The sequence below is a fragment of the Cupressus sempervirens genome, chromosome 7 (genome assembly GCF_028749045.1).
Source record: "Cupressus sempervirens isolate cs-2001-9-10 chromosome 7, ASM2874904v1, whole genome shotgun sequence".
NCBI lineage: Eukaryota > Viridiplantae > Streptophyta > Pinopsida > Cupressales > Cupressaceae > Cupressus > Cupressus sempervirens.
Genome location: NC_143124.1, coordinates 903,026,195 through 903,033,326, shown reverse-complemented (window position 1 = coordinate 903,033,326; position 7,132 = coordinate 903,026,195).

Genomic DNA, 7,132 nt, shown 5'->3' with positions numbered 1-7,132 from the left:
CTACTATTGCTAAGGTCATGTCTCCAGATTCCTTTATGGAAGATCTCTCTTGCGTTAGTCACCAGTCATCCTGGCTGTGTCTGTCTACTGTTGCTTAGTCCTCTTTAGGTTCTTCATCATGAAGATTCCTCTTTGACTTCAGTCACTAGTCATTCTAACTGTGTTTACCTACTGTCATCACCCTACTAAAGAGATTTCTTTCAAACATGTTCTGGACATTGACACTTGACATCAATCCCGAAAATATTGAACTCAAAAATGATATAATTGTTTGGATATGCTAAGCATTTTCTTTGTTTGCTTTGTTTTGCTTTATCATATCTCCTTGAGAAACTCGATGATGTCATCTTTGAATAGAGAAGCAATGATTGGGGGCATGATCTTTTTCTTTGCTTTCTGTTTGCGGTTTAGTTCCAATTAGTTGATACATTCCTATAAAAGGGGTGTCCACTATAAGAGCCTCCATCTTGTATTGGATGGCCAGGTGTACCTCGACTCCTTTTATAAGAATACATCAATAACATTGGTGCTTCTCCTTGTTTGTTGGAGTGAACTCTTCATGCTATAGTAAATACTAATACTCGTTCTACTAAGTGAACGTATAGGTCATTGCAAGTATATCTAGCACACTTCTGTCTCAGGTTACGAACGCAAGGGTCATTGCGGATAGAATGAATACTAAATGCTTAGCATAAGAGGGATCTCCCATGTGTTTGGTGTGCCTGTCATGCAAGCAACATTCTGGTCATCCTAGCATTTATGCTTTGATGCTTATGTTAACTTGCTACATTAAAAGGGACAAATGTTCTGGTCATTCTGACTTCTTGTGCCTCGAATGCTTACATTTAATCTCGACAAACCAATAATGTATGTTATATTCATATTTCCATGATTGCAATGTCAGTGGGAATTGTATGACCTACGAGCTTTGTTCTATATCTGGTGATGATTAAATATCGAGGCTCGGTAACCAGACCTAGGGTTGCATTTAACATAGTCTTGCATTGCATACTTCACTTACATAAGCATGCGATTCAATTGCAAATCTACTTTCACTTTCTTTGATGAGGGATTGTTGATCTCTTCAAAGAATCAAATTCATTCATGAACTGCACAAATGATTGATTAATCACCCTCTTGGCTACTTTGGTTTCTCTGAACCCATATTTATCGAGATCAAATTCAAAATCTGACACACTTAAGTGGCTCAAAAATGCATTTTAAATTTTTTTGTGCAATCTAAAATTTTCCAATACTTTGTGATTCTTGGAATCTTTTCAACACAAACTTGGTCTTTTGGACCTCGAGATCGTTCTGATCTCTTCATATTTCTTCAGATTGTTCTGATCTCTTCATATTTCTTCAGATCATTCTGATCTCTCCAAATTTCTTTAGATCATTCTAATATCTTCAAATTTCTTTAGATCATTTTGATCTCTTCATATTTCTTCAGATCATTTTGATCTCTTTATATTTCTTCTGATCATTGTGATCTCTTCATATTTCTTCAAATTGTTTCGATCTCTTCATATTTCTTCAGCTCATTCTGATCTCTTCATATTTCTTCAAATCATTCTGATCTCTTCATATTTCTTCAGATCGTTCTAATCTCTTCATATTTCTTTAGATCATTCTGATCTCTTCATATTTCTTCTGATTGTTCTGATCTCTTCTTTATTGTTCAGATCGTTCTGATCTCTTCTACATTCTGTTGAATCTCAGAATTCTTCTGTATCTATTGCTATATTGCTTCACATCTATTTCTGGTGTGTCATCTTTCAATTTCGCTCCCGAGGGGGCAGGATGATTACATCATTGAATACCTATTGCTTGGGGCATCTAGTTCCCATCTTATGTCCTTATCACTTGGGGCATCTCATCACTCGGGGCATTTTGTTCCCTTCTATCTGGCATCTTTGCCATCTATCTTATCTTTTCATCAATTGATCAACCTTATAACAACTCTTCTTAGAGTTCGATAGATAGGTATTGGGACAGTCTAAACCCTGACTCTTGAGGATCAAGCCTCATTCTGCGGATGATTTTGTGACTCATGATTGGACCTTGTTATCTTTTTTTCAATATCTTGGGTATCTAGGTGTTCTATCTAGATCCTTGAAGGTTAAGCTCCATTCTGGAGATAATCTTCTAAATGCTTTCAATTTTAGGTATCTAGACGTTCTGTTTGGATCCTTAAAGATTACGCTCCGTTCTGGAGATAGTCTTTTATATGCTATCAATTTCAGGTATCTAGGCATTCTGCTTGGATTCCTTGGGATTAAGCTCTGTTCTAGAGATAGTCCTTAAAAGCTTATCAATTGGTCTCCATGTCATCACCTTCAGAACTAATCTCATCTTCAAATCAATTTTAGGTATCTAGGCATTCTACTTGGATTCCTTGGGATTAAGCTCTACTCTAGAGATAGTCCTTAAAAGCTTATCAATTGGCCTCTGTGTCATCACCTTCAAAACCAATCTCATCTTCGAATCATGTTTTTTGATTTTTCTTTGAATTGAACGTGTTGCTCGCACATTCATTCAAAGAGGGGCAAAATGTAATACCCCAAAATTGGCTCATTGCCATGATACCAATTCTAATCTATTTCTGATCAATCCTAAGTTCTATTTCACCAGGCAAATTCTTATTCTGCTATTCGCTACTTGACTTAAATGTCAGATGCAGAAAACCCTAATCTGCATTCATCATGCTTATTATTTAATTCCTATAGTATTTACTCATATTAGTTACATTAAACCTATTGATTAATATTTAATTTAATTAATAAGTATTTATACTTTAATTAAATTAAATTATATCCTAAGGCTAATGTACTATAGAATTAAATTTATTTAATTTAATAAATATGCCTATTTTAATTAATTAAACAAAATTATTTAATTAAATGGAGAACTTACTTCTAATTAATTAAACAAAGTTATTTAATTAAATGGGAAGTCATTCCTAATTAATTAAATGAAGTTATTTAATTAAATAAGAAAATTGTCTCTAATTAATTAAATAGAATTATTTAATTAAATGAAAAAGGTAATTATGAGAACATATCTCATTTTATTAAATTAAATTATATCCTAAGACTAATGTACTATGGGATTAAATTTATTTAATTTAATAAATATACCTATTTTAATTAATTAAACAAAATTATTTAATTAAATGGAGAACTTACTTCTAATTAATTAAACAAAGTTATTTAATTAAATGGGAAGTCATTCCTAATTAATTAAATGAAGTTATTTAATTAAATAAGAAAAATGCCTCTAATTAATTAAATAGAATTATTTAATTAAATGAAAAAGGTAATTATGAGAACATATCTCATTTTATTAAATTAAATTAATTCTCATATAGATTTAACATGCATACATTTTAGCATAGCTTTCTTTTACATGTTCTTAGATTAATCTGCATTCTCATATAGATTAGTCACATTCTCTTTCAAATCCTTTGTTCGTAGAGGGTTTGGTTGCTTAACACCTCAAATCTGAGGATATATAACAAGCAATTCCCTTTAGATAGAAGGCAATAGGTCACCTTGCCGGCTGATTTTTGGATGAACAATCCAATGTTCATTCCGGAATGAATCCGCAAATAAAGACCGTGTTGAAGTGTGTGTGTTAGCAGAGGCCGCATTTTCACATATACACATTGCAGTATCAAATCAGGTGGATAAAGAAAAAAAGACAAGATGACATATACTATCATCACTAAAGAACAATTTTATCAATCAAACCGACTAGGACGCAAGCCAGGTTTTTTCACAATTTTTCCCTCGAATTCAAATTTAGAATGGTAATTGTTGCTTAAATCTCATACTGTGGAAAGTGAATAACCCAACCTTTAGGATCTTTATACTTCCTGACCTGTAATCCTTTCCACTTTAAGCTTGGACAAACAAATCCACTTCTTCAACTTTACCAAATATGAAAACCCTAATAATCAATCCTTATATGCCTAGCAAATGGATTTCCTTGTAGATCTCTCTATGGATCTAGTACCTGGAAATTCAAATCTCTTTGCTTCTCCCATCACCCCTAATATCTACATTACCCCACATCAAAGGAAACTAGTCTCCACCTTTCATCCTCATCCTGAAACATACCCTCTCTCACTTACAACCCTAATCCAATCAAATCGAATGAAAAAGTCATGATTATCAACAATCAAGATAGTGAAAATAAATGGCAGGAATGCCTTAAAGTTGGTGTTTTTGCATTTTGCAATGGGCCAAGATCAAAAATGCATAATCTCATTATTTAGCTTGAGGACTTTTGCAAATCTTAGGTAAGTATTTCTCACTATTTAGATAGGCTAATATATATCCAATGTAGTGATGAGTTTGTTAAAAAAGACTTTCTTTATGTCTTTGATTGCTTCTTTAAAGGTTATGTAGTAAATTTTTTTGATTGGATTCCTAATTGTAAGGAAGAAAACTTAAATTTTTTAATTCCAACATGGATATCTATTAACTCCATCCCTCCAGAACTAAAACAAATAGAAATTATTAGGAAAATAGGCTCTTCAACTGGAGACCTAATTGGCATAGATGCCTCATTTAAATTTTGTAATAACATCAAATTATTGATAAAATGCAAGGTTAATAGTAGGGAATTTAGTCCCATCAAAATAATAACTAATAGATCTCTATATAAACTAAAAGTACATAGATGTGAAGGAAATTTTTCAAAAATTATCAGACTAGATGATGAGAGAAAAAATTACCTTCAAAAAGCTAAAAACTGCCACAGATCTTATGGCTACATTCCCCATGATGAAAATAAGAAATCAGAGAATGAATCAAAAGGAAGATATACCTAAGCAAGGAAATCTAAAGGCTACCCATATCACATCAGAGAAAGTAAATGCAAAAACAACGAATGAAGCAGAATGTAAGACAATCAAGTTAGGAACAAAGGACAACAACAGTCCCCCTCACACCTCTCAGGAAAATCAAAAGAAGGCATTAAAGTTAGTACAAGAGAATAAAAAGGAAATTTCAAAAAATTTAGTAACAAGAAACCTCCCAAGATCAGTTAAGAATAAAGGAACTTTTGAATTATTAGATATACAAGAGTCTAAAGGTATCAGGCCTAGTCTAAAAATCCAGTCTAGGCAGAATGACATAGGTCTCAAAGATCATAGTAGAGTAATGAATGATACCTCATAGAGAATGGATAACATAAGAAGTCAAAATATAGTGGACAACATAAAAAAATTTAAGACAAAATTAGAGAAAGCAAAGAAGGGTAAGAGCCCAAAAGCATTAAATGAGGATAGGAAAATATCAGAGATTAAGCCAAAAATCCAGGATAAATAGATTCCTAGAAATATACTCAGTAGGATAGAAGAGAATGAGAATATTCAACTATTCTCCCCTGAAGCCTTGGATGATGAAATGACTAAACATACAGAGGATAAATTGGAAACATCGAAGCAACAGTTAGAAAAAACTACAAAGGAAACCATAAATCCTGAGAACAAGGCAACAAATCTATTTACCAAATTTTGGCAGATACCCCCTACTTGGAAAGCATCTCCAAAACACAACCTCAATGAGTATAAGACAAAGGCTAATGAATAGAGTAAGATTAAAGAAACCTCAATTCAATTCCAAGATTTTTTGAATAAGGATTGGGAAAAAGACGAAGACTGTGAAGGGTCAATACTAAGTGAAACTAAGAAGGAAAACTTAGATCTTCTATATGATGAATTAATCCAAGTATTTGACTATGAAAACGTAGATAAGAGTAGTAGTTCATAGAAGGAGGACCTTATACAACAAGTTTTAAAGATAACATAGATAAGAGTAGTAGTTCACAAAAGGAGGACCTTATACAACGAGTTTTAAAGATAGGTGGAGATCAATACACTTATGAAGACCTAAGAAGAGATCTGATATCATTTGAGAAAGATGAAAAAAATAGGAAATCCCCTCTAAGAACAGAATATAAAGTAACTACAACAAGGGTTGATCGCTCTGATGATAGTCCTTCAAAGATTTCTCATGAAGATGATAATCTTACAAAGGATTAGTCAGTTAAGGTAGCACAAATTTTGCAATTCAATGAAGATAAAGATGTAGTAGAAGGCAATCAATCTGAAACAATCTTAAACGCACTAGGAAGCATAGAGCAGGTGGGAATTCTAAGGAATCAAGAAGGGATAGACTCACCAAATTATGGTAAGATTAAAGCCAAAAGAGGAAGGAAATGCCTCAAGGAACTTAGAGAAGCTGATGGGTAGGTAAAGGAATAGAAAAAGATTAGTCATCTTCTCTGTGTAGGGAAGGAGAAGATCCTTCCCAAGGTAGCATGAAGATCACGACATGGAATGCTAGAGGCCTAAATGCCACTAGCAAAAAATTCTTATTAAAACAGAACCTAAAACATTTTGAATATGAAATTATTATATTACAAGAAACAAAATTAAATAAAGAAGAAGGATTTAAGTTTGAAAAGAAATTGGGTTGTTGGAACAGTTACCTATGTGAATCTAGAGGTGCCTCGAGAGGTCTAGGTATGATCTGGAATCCTAGGAAAGTCACATTGAATATTTTAAATTCAAACAAATCATGGTTGAGCAACAAAGTCAATAGTATCAAGACCAACTTACGGTTTATCTTATTAATATACATGGTCCAACCTCTAATAGTGATAAAAAATGTCTATAGGATGAAATTAGTACCTTCATCAACAACCATAACAATGAACTCATTCTGCTTGGAGGTGATTTCAATACTATTTTAAATATAGATGAGAATTGGAGGCATCCAACAAACCTCCCAAGCAACCAAGGATTTTAAAAATTGGGTAGACCTTAACAATCTCATAGATATTCCATTTAATAATGGTAAGTGTACGTGGAGTAACAAAAGGAAAGATTTTACATATATAGCTGAGAAATTAGATAGATTTTTCCTCAAAGGAGTATTAAGTGAACTAAACTCCAAGATCCAAGCCTCAGTTCTCCCAATTGTAGGTTCAGGTCACTATCTCATTTGTATTGAATTCCTTGAACCCAATAAACAAGTTGGAAATCCATTTAAGTGTGAAAAAATGTGGTTTTTAGACAACAACTTTATGGTACTTATTAAAGAATGGTGGATGCAAGAGA